Source organism: Benincasa hispida, chromosome 5, assembly GCF_009727055.1.
Source record: "Benincasa hispida cultivar B227 chromosome 5, ASM972705v1, whole genome shotgun sequence".
Taxonomy (NCBI): domain Eukaryota; kingdom Viridiplantae; phylum Streptophyta; class Magnoliopsida; order Cucurbitales; family Cucurbitaceae; genus Benincasa; species Benincasa hispida.
Genome location: NC_052353.1, coordinates 27,561,949 through 27,582,152, shown reverse-complemented (window position 1 = coordinate 27,582,152; position 20,204 = coordinate 27,561,949).

Sequence of the window (20,204 nt, the reverse complement as noted above, 5' to 3'; positions counted from 1 at the left end):
GGCTTGTGGTATGTATTCTATATGATACACATACAAACGAACATCCTTGCGAGTAATCCCCCTTGTGAAATTTGAATGATTAACAATACTGGCTACTGTATTGAAACTTCCAAAATCTTATTCAAGACCTGAAATTTTGTGGACTTCAAAAAGAAGACTTTGGAATACCTTTTTTCTGATTTAGAATTGACATAGACCAAAGTCATCTATTAAAATAAGGATAATGTTTCGGAAATGGCCGGGATAGCTCAGTTGATAGAGTAGAGGACTGAAAATTCTCGTGTCACCAATTCAAATTTGGTTTCTTGGCACATCATGATGTCTAGAAATCTACCCTTTAACTAAATTATATATATTTCTTACTCTATTTATAGATGAGTAAAATAGACAAGTAAAGATAAAGAGGATATTTATATAAATATGTAAAGGATATATATAGATATGTAAAAGAAAAGAATTTTATTTTGTTTCCTCTTCTTTTTTATTTGTTCATACTCTATCTCCTCGCGTTCAATTAATACTTTATACATATTTGAAAGGTTCAATTAGTTCATTATAAGATCCAAAAGTCTAGTCTCGGAGAGTTGAAAGGCGGGAATGGCCAAGATTCATCTCAGATACAGTACAAATAGAATCCGATTCTATTTTCATATTATATTTCTTCATTTCCCCCTATGTGACTTTTTAAAACACATCTAAGTCATATGTGCATACATAGTTCATAATGATTGAAAGGATCTTCTGATCAATCCAGAGATCATTTCGATTCCATTAGTAATGAGGATTTGCAATATCACACATTGATCAATCAAAGAAAGATTCAACAACTAAAAGAAAGATCGATTCTTTGGGATCCTTCCTTTCTTCAAACGGAACGAACAGAGATAGAATCAGAATGATTCCCTAAATTCTTTTCTGGATATTCCTCAATGTCCCGACTATTCACGGAATGTGAAAAGCATATGAATAACCATCCGCTTTAGGAAGAAATCGAAGAATTTCTCGGGAATCCTACAAGATCCATTCATTCTTTTTTCTCTGACAGATGGTCAAAACTTCATATGGGTTCGAATCCTATTGAGAGGTCCACTAGAGATCAGAAATTGTTGAAGAAAGTGGGTATTTTGTCGAATGGAATGACTTTATCTTTTGATTTTTTCTTTTTCATTAATGGGTTAAGAGCGGGAGTTCCGTTATAAATTAAATATAGTATACCCAACCCGAATCAACATATTTTTTTATTTTACGCTCCATAATTCTTCTTCAGCCATGCTCGAGCAGAATAGCAGAGCAAGTACAAGTATTAGTAGAATAGTAAAAATGTGTTCCTCGTCATTAATATATTTGCTTGCGGTAATTGTGACCTCTCGGGAGAATCGATGACTGCATCAAAGATGCACTTGCTAGTACTAGTACATCTGAGAATTCTTAATTGGCTAGTTGTAAATAGACCCAGACTGTGGAATATTATCCTGGACCTACACCGAGGTATTGACGGTGATTCTCAAATATCGTAGAACAGAATTTGATACGATGAGATAGAATGCAATAGAAACAAAGACACAGGTAACGGGTTGTTGAACAGGTTGGTGTAACTGTTGAGTTCTATGGTGGTGAACTCAATGGAGTGAGTTATAGTGATCCTGCTACTGTGAAAAAATATGCTAGACGTGCTCAATTGGGTGAAATTTTTGAATTAGATCGTGCTACTTTGAAATCCGATGGGGTTTTTTCTTTAAAGTTTGCTACACTTAATTATTAGTCCTAAAAGTGCTATTCAATACAATTAAGAGAACTTGTAATGAGTGGCAAAATATATTAGGTATTTCAGAAACATATATTTGAGTTTTGTGATTTTGCAAATATAGCAAAATTCTCCAATTCAGATTTTAATTTCTTTCGTTTTTCGATTTTACCCTTTTTTAATAAATCTAAACTGTGATCCCAGTTTTTTCTCTCACCATTTTCTGTTGCTCATCGCTTCAATCGCATGCCATGGCCAGTTAGTTTCCAAACAAATTTCTTATTCCTGGTTGTTTCAATTGCACTTCTCCATCTTAGTGCTTGTGATTTTCCTTGCAACTTTTCAGAAAATCAAACAAATCAAATTGGATTCAACAGAGGAATTTTGTGTTGAAGATGAACAGTAAAATTAGTTCAATGAGGATTTCTATGGCAAAGATGATTTTGTGGAGGAAAGTTGAGAGAAAACCGATGAAAAAAAAGTAGTAGAAGAAAAAGGATGTTGTGATCTGAATGGTGACAATGAAGTAGTAGTTTGAAGGAAGACGATTATTAGAGGTGAATAGTATTATCTTTCGGAATTTCTAGTAAAATTAATTATAATCATGATGAAAAAACCAGAAAAGATTAGATATCGATAGATGGCTATTATTGACCCTATTAATTAACTGATATACCATTAAAATGAAGTATATCAGTAATGTATCACTCATATATTATTGTTATCCTATCATAATCTTTGACTATTAATTCTGTTGAAAGACCTACACGAGACGTATTTATACTACAAAAATACTTAATTTTATGTGTTTCACTAGTATATTAGTGATATACATAATTTTAGCTATATTTATTGAATGTATACTCTCTATGCACCACATCAATAATGTATCAAGGAGATTTTACATATTTTTATATGCTATTAATATGCTTCATTTTAGGTCTATAGTTATTAAATTGATAAACCAAATAGATATATCAACCAATAAATATTTAATAAGTAAAGCTAATATAACTGACATACCAACAACTGATGCACTTATACATTAATTTTAGTTATAATTGATTTTAGATTTTATACATTTCCATGTGATATACTTTTAAATGCTCAACTGATACACTTTAAATTTGGTATATCTACAGTATATCTAATGACAATCAACATTCCAAGTATATCAACAATATATCTATTATCAATCAACATTCATTTAATAACTTATTTTGAAGTAACCATGTGTTTTTCATTATAAGCATAGGATTTCAAATGTATCAACATTATATCAGATGATTGTGCATCAAACAATAATCAGTAGATACTTGAAGTAAGACATGAGTATATTAACAGTATATTTAACATCAATCAACATTTCAAGTGTATTAGTAGTATATCTAATAACAATCAATATACAATCAGTAACTTCTTTTGACGTAAAACATGCGTATTCTATTTTGTAAACACAATATTCCAAGTGTATCACATGTATATCAAATATAAGATATGAGTGTGTTAGACACCAATAAGAAAATACTAGATTAACTAATAGACTTAAAATGAAGTATATTAATAATATATCATCTATATATACTCAACCTTAGGTGTATCACTTAATGATTGTACTTTTTTAGTCCTTGGGCTAGGCCGATTTTTACTAAATTTGGAAAAGAAGAAAAACGCAAGACACACTTGCAAATATGATATCTTATTTTGATATACATGCAATTGTCCCTACAATTAACCTAATAAATGGTAAAATTTAATCGTATTTTGAAAAATGACAAAGGTTCTCCTGCTATTGCAAAAATGACAATCGGATTTACTAATGGACTAAAATACCCGTATTATAAATGAGTACTTTAAATCTCTAACGACTAACATCAGTTTATTTAAATTTCAAATTTAATCTAAATTATAAAACAAGATGAGATTATTTAATCTAAATTTCAACTTAAATCCAAAATTTATACTAGATAACATCAGTTAAATTTCAAATTAAATCTAAAATTTTATAAGACTAGTTAATTTAAAATTCAAATTAAATGTAAAATTTAAATTAGATAAGACTAGTTAATTTAAAATTTAAATTACATCTAAAATTTAAACCATATAAGATCAGTTAATTTAAAATTTAAAACAAGTAAATGGAGAAATTATGTCCATATATTAGTATAGTTAACACAATGCAAAAGAATTAATAGGTATAAAACAATTTATATCTAGCTCGTAAAAGATGTCCAAAAACTTCAACCGAAGTCTATCGTTTTATACTAATTCACCCAATTTGAGCTATATCAAGTTCTCTACTGTCAATGTAGGAGAAGACGAGTTTATAATGGTATGATTTTTCTGTTGGGAAAAAAGGTCAAAAACCACTCTTACAATACCTCTCAGACTCTTTAATGGAGGAACAACTCTCTAATTGAAGAACTCAAGAAAAATCTCTCCAAACTCACACAAGCTGTTCACGGTCTTCTTATTTTGCATCAAATCTCACACTTAAAGACCCACGACTTCCCTGTTTAAATTTTTAGCTTCTATTGTCGTGAGCAATTCACCTCCATCAATAAATTTGGTGGGCAAGTTTGTTTCAAATGGACTAGGAAGCGTAAATGGGTCTTGGGAGTTTTAGGCTCCAAACAATTTCTTAACAATCTAGACAAAACAAACAATGTCTCCCCCCAATAGTAGTGCATCCTCTCTTTATTCATGGAGAAGTCCAATCGAAGTTGAGCACAACTTCACAACCTTGGTAAACATATTAGTTGGATTTTGACTTCCTAGAATCTTGTCTAGCACCAGCATTGCAATATACTTGGCTTTTGCAGTAGGAAAAGACTACTATTTTCTACAATCTAGAAACCCAACTAATCGTAGTTACTAACCCAAAGTAAAAACATACCATCTTATTAATTAGAGAGGAAACAACATTGCAAAGGCTTGAACACAGGACCTCCCCCGACCACCTATTATGATGCCATATTAAATCACCTATTCACCTAAAAACTTAACCTAGTGGGTGAAAGCAAATTTAATATTATGTCATCTAACAATAATAATTGTCCCTCCGAAATATGTGAAAAATCTACTTTACATCTCCTAGTGATACTTCTCCAGATTACTCATGTACATGTCAACAACTTCCATTGCATGTGCAATGTTCAATCTTGTACAAACCGTGTCATACATCAAGCTTTCTATATAGTTAAAGCATATGACACTCTAGCCATGTGAAGCTCCTTAGATAATCTAAAATGACAAGTCAAGGAGTACTGACATGTTTTGCAATTTTTTGTGTGAAATTGATTTAATACCTTTTTCACATATTATCCCTGCAACAACATCAATATACCATCTTTCTTCTCGATTCTCATTCCTAAGATTTGTTCGAAAGCTTCTAAATCTTTCATATCAAAGTCTTTAGATAACAAGCTTTTATCTTCAGAATTTCTTGTTTGTTCTTGTACCTACTATTAATATGCCATCAACATATAATAGTTTAATAATGTAAGAGTTACCATCAGATCTTATGTAGCAACAATGATTTACTTGACACCTTTGAAATCCATTGTTGCCCATAAAGCTATCAAATTTCTTATACCATTTTTTTGGGAATCTGTTTGAGACCATACATGTTTCTATGAAGTTTACATATTATTTCCTCCTATCATTGTATTATAAATCTTTGTTGTTATAATATAGCACTGAAAATGTGCTATCTTCCTCTACTTAATTTGGGGTTGTTACTCTATTTAATGTGTTTAATTGATGACTTTACAAATCTCAGATGTCTAAGAGGTAGAACGAGGCATTCAGAGTGAAACGATGCTAAAATGAACCAAATTGGAACTCAATTGTATCAAGGGAGAAAGAAGATGAAGAATTACGAAAATTCCCCTGAGGAGCGCCGGGCAGTAGTACAGTGGCATTGTGCCTAACTCATTTTCTAGAGAGCTCGGATTTTAAAAAGTGGGAGAGCACCGCGGAGACAACTGCAAGCTTTGACTGTGCGTAATGCAGAGCGTCGTTGCGCCTGTGCAACCCCACCCCTTTGCGTTTCGACAAGAGCGCTGTGATGTTGTCTCTAATGTCGTGGTGCTGCCATGAGTTTATAAATACAAAATTAGCCCAATTTGACGGGGTAGCACACATTTTTCCTCTTCTAGCCATATTTCTTCTTCTCTTCACTGTGAACACTTATTCTTTTCCATTTTTATAATCTGGAGCTTAATTTCTTACATTTTGAGGATGATTAGAGGCTAAGGTAACTCTTCTAGCTTTGGTTTGATAATTTTTCCCTTTCTTAGATTATTTGTGCGACTTGTTCTTCATTTAACATTGTTTAAACTCTGTGCTTATGGATTTCTACTTTGAATTTTCTGATTATGAATGATATTTTTATGTATTGATTGATAACCAATTCTTGTTGATGTTATTCCGTGCTTAAATTTATCCTTGATTAAGATAATAAGTCATAGGAAGCAAAAGATTAGATTTACTTACTTAATTGTGAAGTTGACCACTCTAAGTATTACTTTAATCAATCTTATGTTTAGAGCGGATTTGTTTTCTATGCATTTTGATTAATTAGGTAATTAGGATGGTTAATTAAGATTCTAATTAATTTGGCTAGGCTTAAGTAAAGCATGTTTGATCTAGAGTTCGATGAGCAATTAATCTAATTGGGGAAACATAACATCAAACTCGAGTTAGATCTTTTTATTATTGAATTTCACAAATCTTTCTCTCTTATTCTCAACTTATTTTCATGCGAATTATTTTCCATTGCAACAATTCCTAATAACAAACCCCCAATTCGATTCCTATACCATAAGTTTTTTAATTAAGAAATCTTTGTGGCTCAGTGATTCGACTCCATCACTTTACTACTTACTAGAGAGTAAGGCACATGATTTTATTTGATCCAGGTCGAAAGGTGTTTACGACACCTTTTTGGTTCGATCAAATTGGCGTAGTTACTAAGGAACCAATAGATTTCTTGGTTAAAAGGCTTATAATTTTCTTGTTTGCTAACTCATTTTTCTTTTGGTGTATGACTGACACTCTCGAAGGATCTAGATTGTTATATTTTGCAGAAATATACGGGAGGAGAGGAGAATTTGAAGAGAAAAGAGGGCGCAAGCTGCATAAAACGAGCACATCCGTGTTGAAGACACATTAGAAGAAGAGGCTGAAGAAGAAAAGTCTGAAGAAGAAGTGCAACCAATGGCTGAGCGAGAGAAGACAGTTAGAGAGCTCGTTGCACCTGACACCACGCAATAGTCGTTTGAACTAAAATCTTGCTTAATTCACTTATTTTCTTCATTCTCTAGCCTTGTAGGTGAAAACCCACATAAACACTTTAAAGAGTTCCATCTTATGTGCGATTGGTATGAGGCCAAATGGAGTGACCTAAGAGTAGATAAACATGAGGGCATTTCCTTTTTCTTTGAAGGGAGATGTGAAAGATTGGCTATACATTCTGCCGCTTGGGAGTATCACCGCATGGGAAAAGATGCAACAACAATTTCTGGAGAAGTTCTTTATGAAGGTTTATGAAAACCCTAGATGGAAGCGAGATCGTTTTCCAATTTTTAATTTATACAAAAAGATAAAATTCAAAACCCTATTATGCATTCTACAAAGAAAATTTACAACATGCTTCATAAATTATAGTGAAGGAATTTAGGGTTTAGTCATACTAACCTTTGAAGACAATGAAATCTTCACGATCTTCTTCAAATGTACTGTAATCCTTCTTAAATGACGGTCTCAATGAAAAAAACCAGCAATACCTCTAATACCCAAAAAAAGATTTGGACACCACCACAATGTAACCTTGGTATTCTCCTTTGGTTGAGAATCCACGGGAGTACTATGGGCTCTATGTTAATTTTTGGGAAAAGAGGGAAAGAGTATTTTTCCTGTAGAGAAAATTCTTGGGAGAAGTAGAATTATTAAAGAAAAAAAAAACTCATAGACCTTCTGTGACTTTAGGGAAGAAAAAGATCTACTAACCACCCCACTTACATGTAACATCATCGAGAGAAAAATGGGAAAAAAAAAAGAGTTAAAATAACTCCCTCTTTTAAATAAAATTTAAAAACTAATTAAATTAATTAATACATACATACATATATATACACACATATATATATATCTATACACACATATATATATCTATACACATACATACACACACACACATATATATATCTATACATACATATATATACATATATAATAATAATAATAATAATAATAATTAATTTATTATATGTATAACATATATCAAACTATATGTTATATCTAATATAACATGTAACCTATAGTTTATATTATATCAAATATAATATAAACTATAGTTTGAAATCCTCTCAATAATTTATGGTATTCAATATAAATCAAATTTATATAAATTTAATTATATGAATCTAATCCATTTAATTAATATTTAAATCATATTAAAATATTTATTTTCTCTTAAAATAAACATTATATTATAATGTATCAAATACATTATATTAATTATGTCACATATAATAAATTTAAATTAATTAAATCACATATAATTAATTCTCTCAATTAATTCGAAGAATTCTAATTAACCCAAAATTAATTTGATTCTCAATTATCTCAGGTGAGCTATCAAGGAGACCTTATGGACCTATAGATTGAAGTTTGGATAATTAATCAAACTCTTTTAATTAAATTACCCAACTTCCATTAACTGTCGGTCACTTCACCAAAGATCGACAGTTGCACTCTTCGCACTACAGATATATATCTATGTCTATTGGATATAACCAGTCAACAGCGCAATCACCCTTCACAAATTGCTCGTAAGTATAGTTGGGCCAAAATTATCATTTTGCCCTTGTAGTTACATCTAATTCCTTGTACCACCGATTCCTCTAATGAACAATAAGTCATAGTCCAACTATGACCAAATCCTTCTCGGGCCAAGAAAGGGTATGGTGCCACATTGTTTATGAGGGAACTCGTATTTGAAGAAGATTCTTGAGTGGAAAGGGATCGTCTAAATTCCATTAATTATTGAAAACTAAATTTACAGTAAATATACAAGATATGTATTCAAAATAAATTACAGTATGCTTGATACAAGAAAAAGGGTTCAAGATACATTACCCTTGAAGACCCTTTCTCTTCATGTATCCCTTGAACAATCCGAGCCTCGAACACAACAACCTCTTGAAGACCTTCAAGATATTCTCAAACCAAACAAAGACACAACCACAATGAACCTTTGGTATTCTTAAGGTGAGAACCCAGGAGTGGTGGACTTTGATTATTTGGTTAGGAGGGATTGTTTAAGTGTGGAGGAAGAAGATTAAAAGAACGTACAGAACATTTCTGCAATCTCTCAATCGTATGGAATATTGCATTGTCTTCTTCTTCTTCTTCTTTTTTTTTTTTTTTTTGGAAGAAGAGAAAACCATTTTCTTTTATTCCTTTTGCCACAAAAGACAATAATCACCCACTAAGGTGGTTGGAGAGAAAATAGAGGAAGTTATTATTCAAAATAATAAAAATAATATAAATAAATATGATAATTCAAAATAAAAATAATAAAATAATATAAATAAATATGATAACTAACTTATCATATTATATTCATATACAATATAAATTATAGTTTATTTTCTCTATTTTATGGCAATTAATATAAATTATATTTATATTAAATTGTAACTATGAATCACATTCATAGAAAATATATTTGAATCTCATTCAAATATTTATTTCCTCCAATTAAACTATAATGTATCAAATACATTATAACAATTATATCATATATGATTGAAACAATTTAATTATATCATATATAATTAAAGTCCCTCTTATTAATTTGAACAATTCTAATTAACTCAAAAACTAATTCTCAACTAAATCCTTTTGAGCTACTAAGGGGATCTTATGGACCTATAGTTTGAAGCTCTAACAGTACATGAATAATTAATTAAATTCTTTAATCATATTATCCACTATCGGTTAACTGTCGGACACTCCATTAAAGACTGACAGTTGACTCTTCGCACTATAGATATATTTCTGTATCCATTTAATATAACCAATCAACAGTACGATGACCCTTCACAAATTGCTCGTAAATACAATTGGGCGAAATTACTGTTTTTCCCCTGTAGTTACATCTAACTTCTTAAGTACTACTGATCCCTCTAATGAACAATAGATCATAGTCCTACTATGACTAAACCCTTATTGGGTAGGGGAGCGTCTGACGCCACATTGTTCAGGACCCCGAATCATCCTTAAGGGAGCAATGTATCTACTTACCTCTGCTTCAGGGAAGGAATGAATTTCATCTTGTATAGCTGTGTTCCCAGCTCCCCAATCATACGAATCCCCAAAATGGTAGGCTTGTTGAGTCGGCGATTTTACCAATCTCACCCATACAAATCAAAGGACCACCCTCATAGGCAGGAATTCACAACTCACTAGGATTCAGGTCATGTTACCTATGGTCATCCTCGTGAAATGAAAGACTCTATTATGAACGGTGTTATATAATGAGACTAAACTTTCGTGGTACAATCTTATACAAACTCCTTTGTATAGATTATCTCCGCACGCGTGTTTAATACATGAACGACCAGGATCAGATCATTTCTAGCACTTTACAATAATTGTAACACCTACAAAATGGGCCATACTCGTAGTGTCACCAGGATAAGGTACCCAACTTTATCCATCTACTACAGATCATTTAGGTTATCACTTAAACATAATCCACCTGTAAGTCTCCACATACATGTTTAAGTTACAACGATAACCTTGGATGTTAGTTTATTGGTTTGTGGTTAATGCAACTAAAAAATTACATATTTTATAGACAAAGTGAATAAAATATTATATATTATTAATGACATAAGAGTTTGTTCATAGAAAATTTACAAACTATAGGACCCTACGAGGTTTAGGGCATCAACCCCAATATTTCAAGCCCCAAAATCAGCTTTTAAGGGAGCAATTTATCTACTTACTCTGACGTTAAGGAAGGAGAGGATTTTGTCAGTGTAGCTGCGCTCCAACTCCCTAATTAGACAAATCCCTAAAATAGTAAGCATATTGAGTCAGCGAACTGGCCACTCTCACTCATACAAATCAAAGGACCGCCTTGATAGGCAAGAGTTCACAACTCACTCAGGATTCAGGTCAAGTCACTATGGTCATCTTGGTGAAATGTAAGTCTCTACTATTAACGATATTATATAACAAGACTATTCATTTCGTGGTCCGATCTTATATAAATCTTTTTATATAGAACACCCCGCTCATAAACATGGATGATCAGGATTAAATCATTTGTAGAACTTTACAACAATTGTAACATCTACAAAATAGGCCGCATTCGTAGTGTCACAAGATAAGGTACTCAACCTTATCTATCTACTACAAACCATTCAAGTTATCACTTAAACATAATCCACCCGTATGTCTCTACATGCATGTTTAAGTTACAGAAGATAACCTTGGATGTTTGTTTATTGGTTTTGTGGGTTAATGCTACTAAATGTTGAATAAAATACCTCATATTTTATTAAATAAATAAACTGTTTGTATAATACAATTACAAACTACATAACCCACGATATTTAGGGCATCAATCTCAACAATCTCCCGCTTATCCTAAAGATATTGGGGTGTACATCATAAAAGTCAAACTAATACAAAAGTATACAAAACAAGAAACTAGGGCATAATACACGCCCAATACAAAATCTCCTAATTGCCTTTGACTAGATGTGGCATGTCTAGTAGACCCATACTCTGCAAGTGACTCTCAAACACTTAAGCCGTGAGTGCCTTCATAAATGGATTAGCAACATTGTGCGTCGAAGCTATCTGCATGACGATCACGTCCCCTGATGCACAATCTCTCGAATGAGACGATACTTCTGCTCTATGTGCTTTCCGAGTTTGTGACTCCTAGGTTCTCGATAATTTGCCAAGACACCACTATTATCACAATAATGAGTGATGGGTTTTGACATGTCTGGAACCACTTTTAGATCAGTTAGAAATTTCCTGAGCCACGCAGCTTCCTTGGCGGCTTCATAAGCTGCTACTCAACCTCCATAGTGCAGTTAGCAATGCACCTCTTCTTGGTGCTCCTAAAGTGGATTTCGTGAAATCCTTATCAGTCTGGAAATTAGAGTTCATGTATCCTATAAGGATCAAATCCTTAGGACCATACACGAGTATGTAGTCCCTCGTTCTCTGAAGATACTTGAGGATGTTCTTAATGGCGTCCAGTGATCCGATCCTTGATTAGACTAATATTTATCCATGGAATTTTAACGCATATGTTCCTGTTGCCCCATTCCCTAGCAAGTTGGTTGTTGCTTAAAGAGTTGTGTAGAAGGATGAGAAGCAAGTTGTCAAGTCTTCTGAGAGAAATGAAAGCCCTACTGCAAAGGGCAAGAGGTTGTGGGTTAAGATTGAAGACAAGCCTAAGAGTGAAGAAAGCCTAGTCATCTCCACTGGTAACTTACTAGCTAAACGTGACGATCTAGGTACACTTTCCTTATCCTGTTTGATAGGTAAGATTAAATTTAAGCATGTGATGCTAGATTTAGGATCAACTATTAATATGATGCCCACATTTGTGTACTTTGAGCTTTGGTCACGTCTTGTATCCTACTGGTATTTTACTTCAGTTTGCAGATTACTCCTTAGTTAGAGCAAACTTTTATATCCTTTCCTTCAGACTTTTTTCCATGAATAAAAGGGAGAAATGCATAAAAGAAATATAATCTATGAAATCAAATAAATTTAAAGCTTGGTTACTTCCAGAAAACAAAATTTTTTAAGGTCGATTACTCAATCGTATTCGGCTTGATCATCCATGATCGAACTTGATCGTTGTCACTCCATCTGTCACCCCCAACTTTTTTGGTTGACCACTATCCTGAAAAAGGGAAGCACTAGAACAAGCAGAATAAGTGATAACAGGGTTTTCAAAAATCAAATATTTTTTTACCCACCCTTTATTTCACATTGTTCAAACTCTCTGCTTATGGATTTCTACTATGAATTTTCTGATTATGAATGATATTTTTATGTATTGATTGACAACCAATGCTTGTTGATGTTATTCCATGCTTAGATTTATCCCTGATTAAGGTAATAAGTCATAGGAAGCAAAAATAGATCAACTTGGTTAATTGTGAAATCGACCACTCTAAATATTGCTTTAATCAATCTTATGGTAAAAGTCATATTTAATGGGTTAATTAGAAGGTGGAAATTAATTTGTTCATCCTAGCAACCTTCCTAAATGTGATTGGTCAATTTATTTTGAGCGGATTTATTTTCTATGCATTTTGATTAATTCGCTAATTAGGACGGTTAATTATGATTCTAATTAATTTGACTAGGCTTAAGCAAAGCATGTTTCGTCTAGAGTTCGGCGAGCAATTAATCTAATTGAGGAAATATAACATCAAATGCGGACTAGATTTTTTCACTGTTGAATTTCACAAATCTTTCTCTCTCTTATTCTCATTTTATTTTCATGCGAATATATTTTCCATTGCAACAATTTCAAACACCAAACCTCCTTCGGTTACTATTCTATAACATTTTTTAATAAGAGATCTTCGTGACTCTCTGTGGTTTTACTCCATACTTCACTTTACTATTTATTAGAGAGTAAGACACATAATTTTATTTGATTTGGATCGAAAGGGGTTAATGATGCCATTTCAGTTCGATCATATACCATGTAAATCACCATGAAGAAACATTGTCTTTATATCCGTCTAATCTAGGAATAAATGATCTTTTGCCAGTATAGATAATAGAATTCTAATAGTAGTTCATTTAACTACAGGAGAAAATATTTCTTTAAAGCCAATACATTCATTCTATTGAAAATCTTTGACTACAAGCATTTCTTTATATCCTTTGCTACAACTGGCTTCTTGTTTGACTATGTAAACTCATTTGTTATGCAAAGCTTTATTATCTCTTGGTAACTCCACCAATTGCCATAAGAGAATCCATCTCACTTCATGGCCAACTCCTACTTGACAAAATCTTCCATTTGAACTACTTCATCATAACATTGAAGTTCACCTATGCCAATCAATAATATGTAATTTAAAATAGTAGAATACCTCTGTGGTGGTTTGGTAGTCCTGCTAAACCTTCTAACTGCTATAGTTGCCGTTCTCAAAATTTCATCATTTCCACAACCGATTCAATACGTTCCACAACTAGTTCCTTAGATTCTACAACTATACTTTGATCTTCACTGGTCACAACCTCATGGAGACATATATAATTAGTTTTCTCTTCTTTACTTTCATCTCTGAATCAATTGTTACTTTATGTTTGTTTAAAACTTTCTCAATGAAAATCAAAATTTTCTTATGGGAATTTTCCTATTTGGTCATCCCAAAACCTATAACCTACCTTAACTTCGTGATGTCAATGCAAGAGTACATGGTCAAGTTATAGTAAATTAAAACGGCATAAGAGAGCTGTATCGTCCTCAGGGATCAAATTCACACTTTTGTTTATTTATTTTAGAATCGTGTCAATTTTAACTAAGAATTGAAAATCGATTTTGAATGTGTGATTTTTTAAAACAATAAATAAAACTAAAGAAAAATGTGTGAACATTTTAGAGTCAAAGTATTCTAGGGTATTGATTTTGATACATACTTCATTAAGTCATTTACTTACATTATTCATGGGGACTTAAACAATATGCTTAAGCATAGAAACTCAAATCCAAATTATTTTCCATAAAAAAATAATCTTTTATCATGCTACTTAAGTGATAACTAATTTCTTGAAATCAAATTAAAAAGCATGACATTAATCAAATTGTTAATTTTTTTTGTGGTTGGCAATATTTATTTAAGCATCTCAAATGTTATGAGATGTGTCTCTACGTTATTGGTTTCAGGATGAGGAATGTCTTTGGTAATGCTGATCCTGCTAGATTTTTTTCCCCTTATCGGTGGTTTCCTTTGCTGTTATTCTGCCGATATTTTTTCCTTTCGCTCTCGATTGCTATAGAAGTTATGGTTGCTCAGTGTTTTCTGTTACTCATATTTAAAGGGTTCCGTTATTATGGAAAGTTCTCACTAAAATCAAATAGTCAGTGTATTTGGTCAACCGTGTAGTGCATTGATAGAGTTGTACTCTGTGTACCTCACATTGAGAGGAAGAAGATCCTTTGAGAAGGTACTTTCAAGCTTTGGTGGAGCTTAAACCATTCGAGCAAAGGGAACTTTGTTTTTAGAAGGAAATATACAACACGAGTGAGAAGGAGTTTCACGTTTTAAGGGGAGCTCAAGCCTTATAGAGAAGGAGTCTCGATCTTAGGGGAGCCTAAGATTTGCTTCACTGATAATATAACCTAGGGAAAGCCTAAGATGCCATGAGAAGAAGTATCACACCTAGGGGGAGCCTAGTCTATTAGTTGAGTGATGAAGTTGTAAGAGAGTCACTGTAATCGTACATCTATTACAGATAAGTACTGCGTTATAATTGTTTATCATTGATATTAGTAAAGTTATCTTTTCTGGGCACATTGCTCCCAGATGTAGGTGATTTACACCAAATTTGGTTACCAATTTATGGTGTTATTTTATCTATTCTACATTTTGATAATTGTCTTGTGAAGTACTATAACATAAGTCATAACATTGTTATCGTGTAGTAGATTCCTCTTTATTGTTTTTTCAGTTGGTGTAGTATAACAATTGTTCTTACTATAGCAGATTCCTTCTTATTTTATCGTGTAGTATAACATAAGTCATAACATTGTTTTTGTCCACCAGTATTAGATGGAACCAACGATGCATATTGGGAAGCAAGGATGATTGCCTTCCTGAAGTCTTTAAATAGTACATCCTAGAAGTCTATAATAATCAGATGGTCACATCCATAAGTCTCTAATGAGAAAGGTGAATCGATGCTCAAGCTTGAAAGTGAGTGGACCGAGGAAGAAGATGAAGCTTATCGAGGGAATTTTAAGGCCTTAAACACCATATTTAGTAATGTTGACAAAAACATTTTTCGCTTGATCAACACTTGTGTGTTTGCCTAAGAAGTCTGGAATATTCTTGTTGTTGCTTATGAAGGAACATCCAAAATCAAGATTTCTATATTGCAGTTGTTGGCCATAAAATTTAAATCTCTAAAAATGCAAGATGATGAGACTATTGCAGAGTTCAATATCAGATTGCTTAACATTGCAAATGAATCATTTGCTCTATAAGAGAAGATCCCTGAAGAAAAGCTTTGAAAAATTCTTAGAGATTTGACATGAAGGTCATTGCTATATAAGAAGCCAAGATATCTCGACTATGAAAGTTGATGATCTTTTTAGATCATTACTTGCGTTTGAAATGTCTCTTAGTGACAGGCTTGAGAAAATAGACAAGAGAATCATTTTGCAGTCGTCAATCAATAGACATTCATTTGAATCAAGAGAGGAACCTGGAGAAAATCTTGTTGATGCAATCTTCTTATTGTTAAAACATTTCTCTCGCGTGTTAAAGAAATTTGAAAAGAAGTCAAGGTTTTATTCTCTTAGAGTGGCAAAGAATAACAATAGTTCTAGGTCAACTGCTAAAAAATTTCAATGTTCTAAGAGGAACTCTAACAAACTAGGAGGGAATGATACAAACAACGATAAGTTGTTTTGACTTAGAGAATGCGAAAGATTTGTTTCATTATCAGTCAGAATGCCCGATCTTGTCAAATGAAGAGTCTAACGACAATAGTGATCTAGAAGAAGATGCCAATGCATTTGTTAATTGCATCTCATCTGACATCTATGAAAATAAACATTTCATAGGTGACTTCACTGCAATTGTTGGTGATGATGAAACTCATGACTCATTTATTACAGCTACCTATCATGACCTTTACAAGAAGATATGCGAGGATTCTAAGGATGTTCAGAAGGAAAGAATAAAATCTCTTATTGTTGATAACACTTGCCTCATATCTGTTATCTCTGACTTGAAGCGTGAACTCTGAAGGAACTCTTAAATAAGAGAACTATTGAGTGGAAACAGATCGTTCTAAACTCATTGTGAAAGATTAACACATTTACAATCAAACAACACCAGTTATTCATCATCAAGTAAATTACAACATGCTATTAAGTTTAATACAAAGGAAATCGAGTGACATACCTTTTGAAGAACTATTCTTCGAGTATTCCCTCGATCCAACAATCAAGGTCCAAACAAACTCGATCAAATGCACGAACGGAACGAACAACCAGTGAATAACACAAACTGTCAGATCTTTGAACAAAATCAAGTAAGACTCGATCCTCGACCCTCGAACATCAAACTCAACACCACCAAGAGGCTACCTTGATATTCTCGGTGTGAGAATCCAAGAGGTGTGGGATCTATATGGATTTGGTAGAGGGAAGAAGGAACTATATGATCGACTAAATGATCGAGTAAATGGGAAAATGTGAAAGTCTATCGTATAGACTACTTGGATACTCGATCGTTGAGTAGCAAGGAGCTATCGTCTAGCAAACTCGACCCTTGATCGTTCACTCTCTCAAAGTTTATCGTATAGCTATTTTCTTTTACCCGATCGAATATGTTGCCTCTTAGAAAAATTGAAACAATTTTCCTTTTTATCCATCAGTTATTAAAACTGATAGAAACCTCCCACCTAATCGGTTAATAGAGAAAAATAACCAACCACAATTGTCTCATAATTGTTTTCATTATAAATAAATATAATAACTAATTTATCATATTATATTTATAACCATAGTTTTAATATCACATCATATGTAATATTTAAATCATAGTTCTTTTTCTCCTTTATGACATTTAATATAAATTATATTTATATTAATTCCTCCAATTAATGTATCAAATACATCAAATCAGTTATATCACATATAATTGAATTAATTTAATTATATCATAATAATCAAATTCTCTCTTGTTAATTTGAATATTTCAAACTAACCCAAAAACTTATTCTCAAACATGAATCCATTGAACTACCAAGGGGACCTTATAGACCTGTAGCTTGAAACTCCAACAGTACGTGAATGACTGACTAAACTACTTAATCACAATATTCACCATCCGTTAACTGTCGGACACTCAGCTAAAGACAACAGCTGCACTCTTCACACTATAGATATATTTCTGTATCCATTGGATATAACCAATCAATAGTACGATGACCCTTCACAAATCACTCGTAAGTACAGCTGGGCCAATTTACCGTTTTTCCCTTGTAGTTACATCTAACTCCTTAAGTACCACTGATTCCTCTATTGATTAATACATCATAGTCCTACTATGAGTAATCACTTATCGAGCCAAGAGAAGGTGTAGCGCCACATTGTTCAAGCTTCAGAATCAGCCCTTAAGGGAACATTCTATCTACTTACTCCTACTTAAGAGAAGGAGTGAATTCTGTCTTGTGTAGCTGAGTTCCCAGCTCCCCAATCAGACGAATCCTCAAAGTGGTAGGTTTGAGTCGGCAATCTGGCCACTTGTACCCATGCAAATGAAAGGATCGCCCGCATAGACAGGAGTTCCCAACTCACTTAGGATTAAGTCATGTTACCTATGGTCATCCTAGTGAAATGAAAGTCTTTGTCATGAACGCCGTTCTATAACAAGACTAAATATTTTGTGGTCCGGTCTTATATAAACTCTTTTGTATAGAGCATTCCCGTTCGCATGTCTAATACATGAATGGTCAAGATCAGACCATTTATAGCACTCTACAATATTTGTAACAACTACAAAATGGGCCACACTCGTAGTGTCACCAGGATAAGGTTTTCTTCCTTTATCCATATACTACAGACCATTTAGGTTATCATTTAAAGCACGATCCACTTGTATATCTCCACATACATGCTTAAGTTACAACGACAACCAGGGATCTTAGTTCATTGGTTTGTGGTTAATGCAACTAAAATATCTCATATTTCAAAGTTTGAAGTGAATAAAATATCTCATATTATTATATCACAAAATGTTTGTTCAGACAGGTGTTTAAGAGTCCACTTCTTCCCCATACTACGGGGGAAAGAGAAAATGTAAAAACTACAGAATCCTACAAGATTTAGGGCATCAACCCCAATAAACTCAATGAAGTTAAAGTTAAGAAAGAGTCAATGTGTAAATCAGTACGAATGTTAAATTTTGGGACTGATCACCTTGATGTTGGGATTGTTGGGATTGGTGTCCTAATTCTCCAGAGTCTCATTGTTTGTAATATATACACATTGTTATGAATAACATAAGAGTTATTTCATTCTAGCATTTACTCATATCCAATAAACAATGCTCCATGATTATCCTATGTAAACTTAAGCATGTATATGAGATATACAAGTGGATCACATGCCTTAAGTGATAACTTAAATGGGTTTGTAGTATAAGGATTAAGTTGGGATACCTGATCCTAATAACACTACGGATACGACCCGCTTTGTAGAGGTTCGCAAGTGTTGTGAACTAATGTAGATGGTAGATCCTGACAACTCATGTGGAGACATGCGAGTGGGGGTGTCCTATATAAAGAGTTTGTATAAGACCGGACCACAAGATGATTTGTCTCTGTATATAACGCCATTGATACTGGAGATTTACATCTCACCTAAACGACCTTAGGTGACATGACCTCAATCCTAAGTGTTTTGGGAACTCCTATCTTTGAGGGCGGTCCTTTGATTAATATGGGTGAGAGTGGCCATTGCCAACTCAACATGCCTACCTTTTTGGGGAATTTTCTGATTTGGGAGCTAGGAACTCAGTTACACAAGATGGAATTCACTCATTCCCCGAAGTTGGGGTAAGTAGATAGATTGCTCCCTTAAGGGTTGATTCTGAAGCTTGAACATGGTGCCCACAACTTCTCTTTGGAAGAGAGGACTTAGTCATAGTAGAACTATAACTTATGTTCATTAGAAGGATCAATGATACTTAAGGAGTTTGATGTAACTACAGAGGCATAACAGTTATTGGCCCAGCTGTACTTACGAGCGATCTGTGAAAGATTATCGCACTGTTGGATTTTATTTACATTTGTTGGATTGTATCAGCACGCAGCGGAAGCAACAAGGATCATTAAGTACTCTAATTCATTAATTTTGGCAAAAACTAAAGCATGCTCTTGCAGAAATAAATGGGTTTCAAGTTATACCTTTGTAGAACTCTTGAAATCTTAACTTCCAGCTGCAGACTTCTCTAAATCTTGTTATAGAACACCTCAAGATCTTCCCCACTATTCTCTTGGTGCTCTAGATTGAGTTGTGGGACTCAAAATAGGCTTGAATCAATGAAACTTGTAGAATAACACACAATAGCAACCCACTTGAAGAACATCTTCTTGGACCCGAATTTACAGAAAAAGTTCTATAGATTGCATGCCTCAAATTCACTCCAATCTTCTC